Source organism: Rhinolophus sinicus, linkage group LG02 (genome assembly GCF_036562045.2).
Source record: "Rhinolophus sinicus isolate RSC01 linkage group LG02, ASM3656204v1, whole genome shotgun sequence".
Lineage (NCBI taxonomy): Eukaryota > Metazoa > Chordata > Mammalia > Chiroptera > Rhinolophidae > Rhinolophus > Rhinolophus sinicus.
In genome coordinates this window covers 37,903,627-37,920,316 of record NC_133752.1, presented here as the reverse complement: position 1 = coordinate 37,920,316, position 16,690 = coordinate 37,903,627, and the positions used below count along the sequence as shown (strand labels likewise).

Sequence of the window (16,690 nt, the reverse complement as noted above, 5' to 3'; positions counted from 1 at the left end):
AGACAATGAGAAAGAGCGAGAGAGTGCATGTAATACATTACGTTAACAACTGATGTATATTGTCATTCTACATGGTGTATATGTATATGTATATGTATATGTATATGTATATGTATATGTATATATATACAACACCATGGTGTATCCCTCACAATCAGGTAATAGGTAACTGAATTATGATTTAGTTACAGTATTTATAGAAGAAAGTCTCACTTTCTCCTCTTCTCTCAACCCTCACCACCATATCTACCCACCAACTTGCATCTGAGTTTTTTATGTCTCTTGACATTCAGTAAGGCTATCCCTGAAAACCCCATTTAAGATTTCAGCATTGCTCACCAAACCCAGTATTTACTAGCCTCTTTCTCTGCTTTATTATTTCTACTTATTACTAACTTGCATATAATATATTTTATTTTATATCTTGATTTTTTTTTCCTATCTAGCTTGCCAGAAGTAGTTTTTTTGTCTGTTTTGATCTGTAGTACTTACAACTATGCCTGACACAGAGATCAGAGAGGTTTTATGTTTGTTTTAAAATTTTAAGGACTTTAAGTCTTCATTTCTGGAAAAATTCTTAGCTAAGATTATTTGTGCATCTCTTCTTCATTTTCTTTACTTCCTTTTTCTGGAACTGGCATTAGACATATGTTCTATCTTCTTAAATATTTTCCATGCATTTATTTACGTAAATGTTTATAAAAGTATAACATACATAGAGGAAAAAATGAATAAATAAGTATAATATAACAAATCTTCAAAAAAGTGAACACTGCTGTGTCAACAGCACCCGGGTCAAGAAATAAAACACTACCAACCCTCTGGAAGGCTCCTGTATGCCCCCACCTAGTGGCAACTCTTTCTATCCACTTCACAGTCTGCAAGAGTCACAGGTATCCTGACTTCTAACATTGTTAGTTTAAGGTTTGCCTGATTTTGAACTTTACATAATGGAATCACAAAGAGCGTTTCCTTCTGTGTCTGGTTTCATTCATTCAACACTATGCTTGTGATATGGATCCAAGTGGTGTATATGTATAACATTCATTTTCCATTCTCGTTTGTATACCATTGTATAAATATACCACAATGCATTTTATCCATTCTACTTCTGGTGACCATTTATAGATTGTTTCCAGATTTTACAAATTATAAATAGTGCTGCTATCCATCATTATGGTTGTCTTTTGGTGCACATAGTACACATTTCTGTTGGTTATATACCTAGAAGAGTAACTGTTGGGTCACCAACAATCTACACTTTTAGTTTTACTCAATCTACCAAATAGTTTCTCAAAGTACATGTGAATTTCATTTTTTACCACATCATTTCCAATACTAGGTTGTCTTTTCCTTTTTCTATTTTTGTACTTTATCCATACTAAGGGGAATGAAGCAGTAGAATACTATAATTTTAACTTGTCATCATTTATGTAATTGAGTACATTTTCATATGTTTATGACCATTCGAGAATATCCTCACCTTTTTTAATGCCTGTTCAAGCTTTTGTCCGTTTTTAAATTGGGTTGTCTGCCTCTTCTTTGTGAATTTGGAGAAGTTTATTTCTAGACATGTGTATTGCAAATATCTTTACCCTTCTCTATGACTTGTCTTTTCATTCTTTTAGTGACATGTTTCAATCAATATGTTCTTAATATTAATATCATCCAATTTATCATTTTTCATGATCAGTTAGCAGTCTTTTTAATGTCTTGTTAAAGAAGTATTTGACTAGCTCAAGCTCATGATATTCTCCAATAGCTTTTTTCCTAGAATTTTTACTATTTTACTTTTCATTCTTAGATCTACAGTACATTTGAAATTGAACTTGTACATGATGTAAGATACTAGTCAAGATTCTTTTTTACCATAAGCCAGTTGAATGAGTTTTGTTCACTGATGAGATCAACGTATTCCACTACACTGCATTATCATAAAATAGGAGTATTTCTGAGACATACACTACTCTTTCATTTCTCTCTTTATTTTATGTCAATTCTACACTATTTTACCTACAGTAGCTTTATATAAATCTTGATATTTGGTATGTAAATCCTCTAGCTGTGTTTTTATTCATAATTACTTTGGCTATCAATTTCCATATAAATTTTAAAGTCACCATGTCAATTTCCACACATACACTGCTGAGATTTTTAACTGGGATTGCATTGCCTTTAAAGATCAATTTGAGCAAACTGACATATTTATTAAAATATTGAGACTTCTAATATGTAAACTTATGTTCCTCCATTACTTATTTGAGTCATTCCTAATTTTTCTCAGAATTCTTTTTTTGTAGTTTTCAGTTTAGAGGTCTTGCCCATCTTTCATTCGATTTTTAAAAATGGTATCGTATGTTTTTTGATGTCACTGAAATGATATTTAAATGTTTTGTTTTCTAATCATCTGTTGCTGACATCTATAATTCATTTTTGTTCATTGACTTTTGCTGTTTATTTAGTCATGTGACTTATCTGTAGATTATTTTGAACTTTTAAAATGTAAAATATGTTATCTGCAAATGATTGCAATTTTATTTTTTCTTTCTATTGTTTATTCTTTTTAATCCCCCCACATCCTCCCCCCCACCCCATATTGTATTGACTAAGACTTCTAATACTAGCTCAAGTAGCAGTGGTTACAGGTAAGAAATCAGAACACATCACCCCACACTATGTCACTTTGGCATACTGATTATTTCAAGCTGAAGGCAGTTGAGAAATAGCAATGCAGAAAGTGCTCTCTGCACTTCCCCCTTTCTATCTAAAATCAGGGTATAATTTTCCCATGATAAATGTGTCCTCTCTATACAAGGAAGAGAAGAACATCTTATCCCAGTGACAGGGAGTCAAAACCTAAATGACTCTGTACAAACAACACTTACTACAATGTTTTACCTTTATCTTCCGTTACTTCCCCCATATATTTCCTAGTTACTTTCCCACAATTTACTACCCCTAGCCTAAACCCCTTTTTCTTTTGTCTTGTCATGTCTTCACAATTTTTCACTCTTTGTTAAAATGGTTTAAAAGACCCCCAGGTCTAACCATTTCTTTGGAGCTTCTCACTTCTTCCCATGAATTTCCCCATGTTACATAAAAATATTAACACCAAATAAAATTTGTATGCTTTTTCCTCATGTTATTCTGTCTTTTGTCAGTTTAATTCAGGGACCCCAGCAAGAACATAAGATGACAGTATAGGAAAAGTCTTTCCTCTCCTATACTAGCCTCCTTGGGTCATTCCCAATCATAGATGGAAAGTTTTCAATAATCCATCATTAAGCATGGCTTTTAAAAAATATATCTTTGTCTGATTATGAAAGTTCATTTCTATCTTTTAATCTGCTGAGTTTTTACAATAAATGACCATGAATTTTATCTTTTTTTTTCTTTTCTGAATCTATTGAGATGATCACACTTTTCATTTTTTTAAACTTTTTTCTATTTACAAATGTGGTAAACTACTATTTTTCACATTTTATTCTTTTACCCTTGCTATCCTGAATTATTCCCCATGTTGTCGAGAATCTTTTGAAACAAAATCTCTTTATGTCTTTGAAGTATACTCTGATTCCTTATATTTACCTACTATGCCTTTCATTCCTCAGTTGTGAACAGCTATTATTAGGTTGGTGCAAAAATAATTGTGGTTCAAAAAGTTAAAAATAATTGCAAAAACCGCAATTACTTTTGCACCAAGCTAATACAATTTTTTATTTAAATGAATTTATGTATATGTGTATATATAAATTCCAGAAATTTTAACAGGGTTTAATAAACATTTTATATAAGGATAGTTTTAGGTTTACAGAAAAGTTGCAAAAATAGTACAAAGAGTTCCCATGTAAACCACACCTACTTTTCCCAATGAAATTATCTTACATTAATATGGTATATTTGTTACAATTAATGAACTGATATTGAGTATTATTATTTACCAGGCCCATATTTTATTCAGATGTCCTTAGTTTTTACCTAATATCCACTTTCTATTCCAGGAGCCCATGTAGGATATCACATTACATTTACTAGTCATGTTTATGTGTGACTTCATAGCTCATTCCTTTTTATTGCTAAATATTATTCCATTGTATAGATGTATCACATTTTGTTTTTCCATTTATCTATTAAATTACATCTTGGTTTCTTCCAGTCTTTGGCAATAAAGTATAAAGCTTCTATAAACATTTGTGTGCAGGTTTTTGTGTGGACATTAGCTTCAAATCCATTGGGTAAATACCTAGAAGCATGATTGAGGGTTCATATAGTAAGACTATGTTTAGTGTTGTAAGAAACTGTCAAATTATTTTGCAAAGTAGCTGTACTATTTTGCATTCCCACCAGGAATGAATTCTGCTCCCATCCCTGTTGCTCCACATCCTCACCAGCAATGTGTATTGTCTGTAGTTCATAATAGTGGTGATAAATCGTGGGTGGACTAAATTATTTCACAGAATATTTGCGAAGAATCTAAATGCATTATCACATAGGTATACGAGTATATAGATACTCAAAAAGGTCACACTTAGATCCACTCGAATAATTATAGCCCTCTTAATACATGCACTCTTTCAAAGAAAAGGTAACCTATACTTCCTGTGCCTCAGTTTTCTTCAGCTGGGATAAAGTTTCAAAATTGCATCATGCAAAGTCCTTTTTTCCTGGAGAGTAAACCTTTACTATGGAGAAGGCTCTGGGCTCATCTCACATGATCATTCTCCTCTCTGGGTGTAAAGGGCATCTTTCTAGAATCTGGTAGAGAATTAATTAGAGAGAAAGTCCAGGAAAGTGTGGTGGCTCCTTAAGTCTGCAGCACCCAGGACTTTCTCACGTTCAGGCTAGTCCAGACTCAGCCTCCAGCAATTTGTCACATTTACCATGTAAGTATTCCTCCCAGTTTATGTGTGGCTCCAGTGGCTTCTGTTCCGGGTAGGTGGATCTCAGGCACTGTATCTTTCGGGATGTGCTTGTCTCTTTAGATTTCAAAGTGGTGGTTGTCCCTGCAACTTCAGTTTCAGTTTGTAATGTTTTATTATAAACTCATTTTTAGGGGTTAAGGAAGAAAAATTTGTTCAAAGCTGGAAAAATTACTACAGAAGAGTTTTGTGTTTGCTTTTACAAGATTCTAGGGTTCCAAAATAATTCTTTATATCTATTTATTTTCATTCCAAAAGGTAATAACAATTGGACCCCCACCTATGATTTATGGGAGGCCTATGATTTAGATTTTTCTTATTAAATACCCAGCCAAAACCAACCTCCAGCTCCAATGATGATAGCCTTATATCTGGGGTTGAAACTTTTGTAAGTTCATACAGTCATTCTGAGTATGTAATTGATAGAGGTTGGGATTCATCTGTGTCCATTTAGTTTTGAAATATCTAGATTTTTCCTAACTATTGTTCCCTGCATTCCTTTATGGAATCGTTTGTTGTTGATGCTGCTGCCACTTGCTTGTTTCTGTGTTATGCAGCAATGGTTTATACGCTTTGTATACAATGTGAAGATTTCCCCAAAACTATTCAAACCTTCCAAAAACATGTTTTAGGGCTGCATAATATACCACTGTGTGGTTATGTCATATAGTACTTCAACATTTACTTAATATATGTAATTTATGTTGTTTTCAGTTTTTCACTTTTAAGATAGATGATTAGACATAGAATCACTGAGTCAGAGGGAATCATATTTTGAATTTTTTAAGAGGCCTGATTCATACTGCTGTCTTTTTTCTTATATACTTGTCATTGTGTATCTTTTTGAAGAAAATTTTTTACAAACTTGATTGATATGTAGTATCATCTAGTCCTTTTAATGATTTTGCTTTGATTACTAGTATAGAGGAGTCTAAATTTCTCCTTTACCCATTTAGAGACAGATCAATAGGGGAAAAGCATATAAATGTATTTAATACAAGTTTTACCTGGCATGGATCCTTCTTAAGGATTGAAGACCCAAGGAAATGGTGAAACCTACAGGCTTTTATATTAGGTTGAACAAACGGGCAATTATGGAAAACCAGCTGAACTAGTGAGGAGGCTAAAGAAACATAAGAATTATTTTAACACAATCTCTTTGTATAGAATTCTCTCAGTTGCAACTTCTCATCCTTGATGATAAGAATGTCACTTTCCCTCTGGTATAGGGAGGACATATTTCACATGGGAATTTCATCTCCTGCTTTTACAAACAAGAACAAAGGTTAGAGTGTTTTTGTTGTTATTTGCTATGTTTCACGTGCCTTTAACTCAAAATAGTCAATATGCTAAGAGTGGCATATTTTGGGTGGCATGTTCTGAATTCCTTCACTCGTAATGGAAATAATTGTATATTTCTTTTAACTCTTCGTGGAGAGGTTAAGAGCTAAGTTCTCTCAAGCTATACTTTCCAGCTATACTTTCCACGTATTGCCTCTTATAGTTTTGTGAATGGAGATAAGAGCTTGGTTTCCTTTTCCACTGATGAGAATGAGCCATTCTTAGAAGAGAGCTGGGCACATAACAGTAGGTTGGTGCAAAAGTAATTGTGGTTTTTGCTATTATTTTTAACCTTTTAAACCTCAATAACTTTCTCATTAACCTAACAATTATCCATATCTGTTAGTTATCTGTGGTATTTGCTAATAATATTTTTTCATTTCTTTCTGAGGATTTCAAATGTTTATTTTTCATACAAAAGTTTTTACTTTTTAGATGGATAAGTCTATCACAGTTGTGTTTTGTGGGGTTCTTCCACTGCTTTTATGGTTATATATTCACACTCTGCTGGAGTTTAACAAAATCATCCAAAAAGTATCTGATCAACACAGTAAAAATGTTAGAATAAAAAAAATGAGCTACTTTAAATAAATAATCATGAATAAAAAAGGAAACTGGTGATCTTTTTCTGTGTCCTTTCAGAAGACTAGAGCATAAATTAATCAATGCCATAAATCATGCATTCAAGTGTGAAATAGGATTACCTATAACTTGAGAATAGTTACACAGTGTGTTAAAGATATTTGCAATAGACTTTTTAGCACCCATGCTAGTATAGTCAAAACCCACAAATGTGTGAAGAAAAAAAATAGTTAACATTTTAGTGACATTTTTTAAAAGTTCACAACATTCAAAAGAATTATTATAGCTGAGAAATGGAAAATGACTAAGTTATCTCCAGTACCTAAAAAAGGTCATGAAAATTGCATAGCCACTGAATTTAACCCCATCTTATGGAGAAGCCTTAGCCAGTCAATGCTTTGACATTATTACAGATGGAAAATATAAGCCAGTTTCACTGAATATATTCAAAATCTTCCAAAATAACCATTTTGGTTTTTCATGGAAACTATGAAAGAGATTTTTCATTTCTTAAGTTAAAATGCTAAAAAGTATGTGATTAAAAGAACACTAAATATTTTAGTTTGGATAAAAGCATACACATTCTTAGTTACATATTACTATAATCAAATACTGTACTTCCTTTACTCATATAGAAAAATAATCCCAAAAGCATCATTGTTCATTTATGAATGGCCAAAGTAGAAAAGAATCACTAGATGATGATTCACCAAAAGAAATTTTCAACTTGAAAATAAATTACATGTATAATGTGTCCAAGAATTCATTTTACATTCATACAGTATTCATGTTATGTGAACCACAAAGCATATTAATAATAAAGTGACTTTTAAAAGCTATTGAAAAGAGACCAGTCTGTTAACCAATATATTAAAAATGTAATTGGAGAAAAATAGATAATGAGAAAACTGTAAATAGGTTTAAAAAATTAAGACTGTTTCAGTGACTGGGTCAGGAGGTAAATGCAAACTGAGTAGACAGATGCAGAATAATTAGATTGTGATCAAGGAGCACTGCCAGAACTCTGTACTAATTAAAAGTCAGACCATGGTTTAAATAAGAATATAGCTGATGAAGTTATTGAAACTGCTTTACACTTTTTACAAATTGAAATACTGTATACTGCAGTAAAAATGGATTCTCTACTTGGTATGGCATTTATCTGGAATATTGTAGACTATAGAGAATAAGCCTTATATTATCTGTAAAATGGGAAAATAAGGTGATAGGAAAGGGGGCACAAGCATATTTAAATGATTTTACTATATATCCTCTTAAAGATTAATCCTGCGGTTAAATTATACTTTAACAGCCTGTCATCACTTTGTATAAACAATGAAAAACTGAAAGGCCTCTGCATTTAGATAAATGTTTATAAGACTCTAAGAAATTAGCGCATTAAATATTTCTGGCAAACTTTCTTTCATTTAATGATTTCTTTAGAAATTTATGACAGTGACAAACTTGTGAATTTAGCTTTATGAATATTTGAAAGCAATACTAAAAAGTGATTTCTTTGGGTTTTAAAAATTCTCATTTATATCCAACCAGGTTTGTTTTGTTTTAATTAATCAAGGGTAAGTGCTCTCTTTTTGCTTCTGATTGACCATCAGGAAAAAGAAAAACCCCAGTGACCTCTAGCCTCTGGAAATGAGAATTTAATTGGATAAGTTGCTGTAATTGATGTCATCTAGAATGGAAGGTCCTAGAAGAATCAGTCTTCTCTCCTTCTGAGCTTTACACCATTTTTCTCTCTCAAATTCCTAAATATATAACACGCACTACTACATAAAATTCTACATCTGGAGCCTTTGAGCTTTTAGAAGAAAAGATACTTGACAGTGGTAATAAATAGTTCAAACAGTTTCTCTGGAGGTGGTCATTATAAACCTGAACCTAGACTACTAAATGTTTTGCCTTTGCCCTATAAACACTATAGAGCAGCAAATCAACTCCCTCCTAGTTCAGATGAATCCCATTTTCTTCCCCTTAGGCAGAGAAAGTTCTTCCATGTGTCAGATAAACTTGTGGTAATTTGGCATATGCATTGGAACTGGCGAATGAAGAAAAAGATATTTGAGAAAAGTATTTCATTTAGTCAGGCTGCTTTCAGATTTCTCACAGATACTAAAACCCACAAACTCCCTTCTCTCTGCTATTTAGCTTCTTTCCACACAGAAACAAAACACTATACTAGAACCCCAACAAAAATCACATACAATCAAAGTTTAAGATCTTTAAAATATTTTGGTATTCTGGTCAGGCAATTAAATTAGCTGCTACTTTTCTAGGAATAATAAGCAAGAAAAACAGAGGTTGTAAATACTGCCACACAGCTAGAAATATTTTTTTTAATTAAGCAAATATATATCATCATGACATTCAGGTAGTATTGTTAAAAATCCACCTGTTTATTGACTTAACAGAGTGCTCAGTTTTCTATAATAACAACCCAATAACATTTATAAAACTTTACAAATGTATGTTAATATATTATAATAAGGAACTGAATTCACTCTGAAGAATTTGGAATTACTGTGATCATTTTCACCTTTTGTAATAAAATAACCCAAACCTGAAATGATGTATCAAGAACTCTGTAACATTTGGAAGAAAAAATTGGAGATTTTCCTGGAAACATTGGGTGGGTTGTTCAATTAGATACTGCAATGATTTAGACGAAGGAGTCAAATATAACTGGTAGGATGTTGCTATAATTCCCCAACACAGACAGTGCAGTTGGAGAGCAAAATCAGAGAGGAAGATACTAGGTTTAGTTCTGGACATTTTGAGCCTGAGACATTTGAGGGAGAGCTAGGACAATGAAAACAGTAAGCAGTTGTACTTTTGAGTCTAGAACTCACAAGGTAGTAGAGGTAAAATTAGTTGTTTCTGACCCATGACTACAAAGAAGATAAAAAACCAGAGATGCAAGTAAAAGCAAATAGAAAGATCAAGCTTAAAGAGCCAAAAAAGGAATCTGGAGAAATGCCACATAAAGACATAGATACAGAAGATACAGAAGCTAAAACTTCGAGGCAGAAATCTCTATGTCAGGGAGTCAGGAAGGCAAGAGGGAGCACAAGTGCCTAGCGAAGGCTTTGTTATCCCTTGCCTACTTTTACATGCAGGTCAAGGAATTGTGAGGGAATGATCTGACAGAATTGAAAGGACGAATAACCAAAAGGACAGACAATTAAGAAGATTATATTTGAGCATGCCTCATTTTTAGAAGCTATGATTATATAAAGAAGTAGAAATTAACATGGGAGTAAAAGATACTTTTCTATAATAGTGGATCCTCTTAGAACCACTATATATGATAAGCTATGAATGTGGGAGCTTTAGGCTTATAAAATACAAGGTTTTATTTTATGAAATAAAATGAAAGTAATATTCGAGACACTTATTTTGTGATGTGGATCCAAGTCTTCTGCCTCAGGAGATTGATAATTAACAATAAAATAAAATAATACAACATATCATGATGCGATACAACACAATACAATACAATACAATACAATACAATACAATACAATACAATACAATACAATACAATACAATACAATACAATACAATACAATACAATACTATACAATATGGAAGAAATGCGATTAGAGAAATATTGTGGATGAATTCTTTTAATAAAAGCTCTGTGATTTTAAAACACTGCTGATTGAGATCTGAGGCACTTTTGCTTTGCTGATTTATGCTACTTTGTCAAAGTTTTTCACTAAATAGTATCTGTAACTTACATAGTGTGCGAAAAATGTCATTATTTTGCAGAGGAGTTTTTGGTATTTATATATCTTTTCTTTAATATATTATAGTATTTTCCAGTGTACATTTTGGAACATGTAATTCTTAATATATTTGATTTATGGTACAAAATTAATCTTTATAGAATTGTTATAAACTATTATATCATGCAGAATATATTATCACATAATTAAACTTCAGTCTCATTTAATCTCAGTAAATATCTTCTGACCATAGTCTCTAGTTGGAACAATAACGTGTTTCCCCCAAAATAAGACCTAGCCGGACCATCAGCCCTAATGCGTCTTTTGGAGCAAAAATTAATACAAGACCTGGTCTCATTTTATTGTAATATAAGACCAGGTCTTTAATATAATATAATGTAATATAATATAAGATATTATAATATCAGGTATAATATAAGATCAGGTATAATATAGTATAAGATCAGGTATAATATAATATAATACCGGGTCTTATATTAATTTTTGCTCCAAAAGATGCATTACAGCTGATGGTCTGGCTATGTCTTATTTTCAGGGAAACACAGTAGGAGGAAATAGTAATATTCATATTATTAAAATAATATGCTATATCTATCATTTCAATATTTCTCAAATGTTCTTCAGGATCATATAAGTCATTGAAGCGATTCCTTCATAAGACAATATTTCATCCACAATAAAATATTAAAATACTGCTCTACAGACCCACAGAGATTCTGAGAAGGTGACTCAGGGACTATCTTGGACGTGGGTTTTAAGAGAAAAGTGGTGGAGCCTTAAGGTATCTACGCAACCTTCCCCCACAGCTGTAATTGTATCTGTTGATCCTATTTTCCTTTTTATTAAAAAAATAATTTTAAAACAGTGTTTTACTGAAAAAAAACACAAAAATTAACATTCTAAGAAGAGTTTCATGTCAGCTAAGGTTTAATATTGTAAATACAATACCTCTCAAATTTGAAGTAAACATTTTCTGACTGTATTGATTTATCTAAGCACTATTATTTCTTTAATTTTACATATAACACAAAACCAACTTTTATAAAGCAAGTAGATCTAAATGGTAAATAAAAAGATTTAGTTCTTCATTTTGAATTCTCAAATTACATATGCATAAAATAAACATTATACAAAATTTCACAATGGCTAATTTATTTGAGAACATTTATGTGTACATTGAGTACAGATAGTACTTTTTAACTCAAGCTATTCAGAATACATATGAAGTTGTTACTTAACTTGATAAATGGCACAACAGAGGAAAATACATATTTAAGAACACTTAGAAAAATATATAACTGAATTTTGAAATGGTTGAATTTGTTTATGTTTAGATTATGTCTAAAAAGATCAGAAGGGCTCCTCCAGGGACGGTGTCTGCAGGCATTTAGAATGGTCCAGCATTTGACATACCATCAGAGGCTATTCTACCATACAGCTTCTCACAACAGTAGGCTGTCTGAACCCCTGGTAATAGAATTGTTTACCTTTATACCAAGAAGTTTGGGAAAGCACCAAAATCTGCATATAGCGTGTGCCCAGGAAAACTTCGCAGAGTTGGTGCTGTGAGACCTAAAGTTCTAATGAGGTTGTCTAAAACAAACAAAAAAAATGTCAGCAGGGCCTATAGTGGATCCATGTGTGCTACATGTATCCGTGACAGGATCAAGCATGCTTTCCTTATCGAGGAACAGAAAATTGTTGTACGAGTGTTGAAACCCAAGCACAGAGTCAGAAAACTAAATAAAAAATGAAGATGTTTTTGAGTAATAAAAACAATTAAAAGGCAAATAAATAAACAAATACAAAAATTAGAAGGAAGACATATCTGCTTATTGAAATAATACACACCAAAGGTTAACTAACATTGGTTGTCCTTTTGAGATAGAATTAGAAATTCTATAAACTTTCTTGAGGACATTTCCTTTTTTATGAATGTATATTTCTACTGTGACTAAAGTAGATTTACAAAACAAAAATGTAGTTCATATTAATTACTTATTGCCACCTCCAAAATATATGCACGATATGCACGCATGCACACACACTTTATTGATAGCAAAGGATTAACTAGAGACAAAATTGTCTAAATATGAGACACATTAGAAGAAGCTACAGGTTAGTAAATTAGTTATCCAGACAAACATTTTTTATTGAAATATAATGACATATAACATTATATTAGTTTAGTTTCTTGATTAAAGGTAGAACATGAAAAAGTGGTGGTGGTGGTGGTAGTGAGGGTGGACACTATGGCGAGAGGGGAATGTCACCACTGATATTGTTTAGAATTGCTAGCACATAGTTACAATAAAAGTCTAGCTGACTTTTGATTATTGTTTTTAAATATTTTACAATATGCTTCCTTATTGCATGAACATAGGACAAACTGCTCCTACGACCCCATCCCTTGGTAAACCAGAACCATGGAAGATGCTTAGAGAAGAGGAGAAAGCCTAGAAGCTGAACCAGATGCCTTTTTGACTTTTAGAGAGAAAAGCCTCAATTAATATCATTATTTTCACATTTATTTTATTGAATTTTTATAAAATTATAAAGTAATGAGTACTCATTGGAATAAATGAAAGAGTTGTATTTTTAAAAGTTAATAAACCACTCACCATTTCCCTAGCAGATAAAAGTTAATAATTTTTTCATGTGGATCCATCTATATTTTTCTCTTTGTTCAGATATACATAAATAGATTTTTCTCATAAATATATGGCATTATATAATATATATAATTCTTTAAGTTGCTTATTAACTTAATGACATATTTTGGATATCTCCACAAGTCAATCACTATAGCATTAATTCACTCTCTTAATAAATCTATTTATTAATGAATTTATTTATTTACTCTTTTAGCATATTCTTAGCACACATACACTGCTATCATTTATTCAAACATTGCCTATGAACAGACATTTCATTTCTGCTCACATTTCACTGACTAGTCTTTGGCAAAAGGTACACAAATAAATTCACTAAAAGGCAAGTAAATATGTAACTAAATCCCATTTATAGAGTAGGGAATTTAGTTGCTATAACCTCAATTGGCTTGGTAAATTTTTGATTCTCTTTCTGATTCACTAACTTAAACAATTTTAGACTTTTTTTTCTAATTTTGATACTTTAGGCTAATGTCTTTGTTAATTCTTTCTAAATCTATGGTGGAATGTTAACCTCATCTTAGCTGAGCACTAAGTCCACTATTTCAAGTATTAGTAGAAAATAGTATTTCATAAACCACTCCAAACCCACCTCATTTGGTATATCTTTCCCACAGAAACTCCTTCATATATGCAATGTAGGGAAGGAAATAAATGATGCCCTAGAGTAAATGGGTAAAAATTGGTACAACTTTTCTATTAATGTAAGGAATACTTTTCTAATGATTAGTATCACTTATGGTTCATTTTAAGTCTCAATCTGACTGGGTCAAGGATGTCCAGATATTTGGTTAAATATTCTTTGCATGTCTGTGAGGGTGTTTCTAGATGAAATTAACATTTGAAGTGTAGACTGAGCAAAGCAGATTGCCCTCCCCAATGTGGGTGGGCCTTATGCAATCCATTGAAGGCCTCAATAGAACAAAAGGTTGAGTAATGGAGAATTCACTCTCTCTGCCTGACTATCATTTGAGCTGGGATGTAGGTCTTCTCTTTCCTTTGGATTCACACTGGAACTTGCACCAGTAGCTCTCTTGGTTCTCTGCCTGTGCATTCAGACTGGAACTACACCATTCACTTTCCTGTGTCTCCAGTTTGCCCACTGCAGATCTTGGGACTTGGCAGCCTTCATAATCACTTAAAATAAATCTCTTCATTATAATAAATACAATAAGTCTCTTATAATGCCTTAAAATAAATCTCATCATTATCGTGTGTGTTTGTGTGTGTGTGTATCCTATTGCTCTGTTTCTCTGTTCTCTGGAGAACCATAACCAACAAAATACAGTATCCAATAATGGTACAATTTACAATGCCATAATAATCTTTTGATATGTACTCAGTGTGTGACTAAATGATCATCTGGTAAGAAGAGTGTAGAATGTAAGGGTAAATACAATTCTAAAAACACTACATTAAATTTTTTCCATGGTGCGAAAAGGGAAGGGGAACTCTTCCTCCCTCTTCTGATTGGCGAACTCCCTCCCTTCCTTTAGAAAACTTGAAGTTGTAAATGTTTTCTTTGCCGCCTTAAGATATATGTAATCTTTTAAAAGCACAATAAGCTTATTTCCAGTTTTGCATCCTAGGAAAGTCTTTCATGTGGACTTTGGAGCCATCTTTTTTGAAATATGAACATCAAGGAAAGTGAATCCCTTTCTCCCTGTCTTCTTGGAAGTTTAAGCCTGTGCATTTGACTAAGATGTAACCTCCTACTTGTTTCAAACAAGCAAGAAGTTTCTGTTTTCCTTTAGATACAGGCATTTAACATGTATTAGTGAATTGTATCTGCCTGGCTATATAAAGGATTCTTTTTTTCTTTGTAATCTCTTTAGGGATTACCTATGATGTGCGTCACAGACTGGTTTACAGCTCATTTAATCATAAAAATGTTTTCTTTCTTTCCCATATTTTGTGGAGAGAAATTTCTGAGTTAGCAGATTTTATTTTTAATTCTATTTCCCCAACAAGGGAGTCCTTCTTATATAGAACACTAAATTGTATAGCTTAGAAGACACCATAAAAATTATAATATCTGATGACTAAAAGTTCAAAAGATCTAAAATACTAATGTATTATACCATATATTTTAGAAGATTATTTCCAAAATGGTCTCAATAAAATCTTCCATTCCTAATCTCTTGCTAAGGTCTTCATACAAAATGTTCAAAGTGCCAATTATCTTATTTTAGCTGCCCATATTAAGATGCACTAAAGGAGGAACTGTTCCATTTTCAAGTAGGATTTAGCGAAAATATAAAAGAACCATGAACTGGGATCAAAGATGAAATTGTTTCTTATTTGCCATCTCCTCCAACCAGAACTATCAAAGTAAAAAACTGTTTCAATGCAAAGATTGAATTCACAGTGCTGCAAGGATAATAATCAAGCCAAAGGTCTGTAAAACCCTTTGTTACGCTGTCAAATAATTTCAGGGGGTGCCTTCTAGAACCCTTTTGCTAAACAAATGGGCTCCTAAGCATCCTAAGGCAATATCTCAGTCACTCACATAGACCAAAATATTTTAAGAATATTGTCCCACAACATCTTAAATCAAAGCAGGGAGAGGATTACCTCAAAGAGATTTGTGGGTATGGATTTGTCAAATGCAGTAAATTTATAATTATATGTAGGAAATCAACAAGGTTTAAAAGAACATATACATTCATGGGCTGAAATATACAGATATTTTAAAATAGTTTTCTCTTTGCCTCCAAATGCCTTCAAACAGGTGGCATGCTGAGAAAACTTTTCAGCTGCAGACAAAAGCCTTTGTTACAGAAAAGGAAGACAACTCATTTGGCAGAGTGAAGAACTACAAAGACGCTTTCCCAAGAAACTCAGAAAAATCTGCCTAGCTGGAGTTAGAATTGCTATGGACCGATGATTTCTATGTGTAGTCTATCTTTCTCTTTTCCCATTATATATGTTTATTGAGGTCCTCCTATTTTGTTCTCCCCAACGTATGTTGGATGAAGAAAGGTCAGATTGTCTTTCTAGTTTGTAAAGATTTGGATGAAGAAAAACTATATCCAAGGAGCAACACCTTAGGTACCAGCCTTCAGAAGCACCATTCCCAAGTTGACAATATAGATGACGAGATAATGGACTTCAAGCCAATGAGTAATGATATGAGACTTCTTGGGGGAGAAGTAAGGATTTTTTTTCATGCAGGAAGTGTTTGAGTATTTATGGCCAGAGAGCAGATAGTAGTAGACTGCAATTTCAAAAATAGTTAAAATAATCTCTCATCCCACAAGCTTCTCTGCAATCTGATATTAACATTGTTCCATCATAATAATCCTAAATTAAACTATACACATTGATGATAATAAAAATGAGGAATAAAGATGACATAAAACAAATATCAAAAGAAATGTTTTTGATATAGTTAAGGAATAACAGTGTATCA

The 16,690-nt window shown here is 32.4% G+C and overlaps 1 protein-coding gene and 1 pseudogene across 1 annotated transcript in view; one reads left to right on the top strand and one right to left on the bottom strand.

Moving 5' to 3' along the window:
• Positions 1-16,690, bottom strand: part of STPG2 (sperm tail PG-rich repeat containing 2) — a 410,131-nt gene that overhangs the window by 9,366 nt on the left and 384,075 nt on the right. The gene's annotated exons all lie outside the window — the stretch shown is intronic.
• Positions 11,999-12,353, top strand: LOC109452304 (large ribosomal subunit protein eL34; annotated as a pseudogene).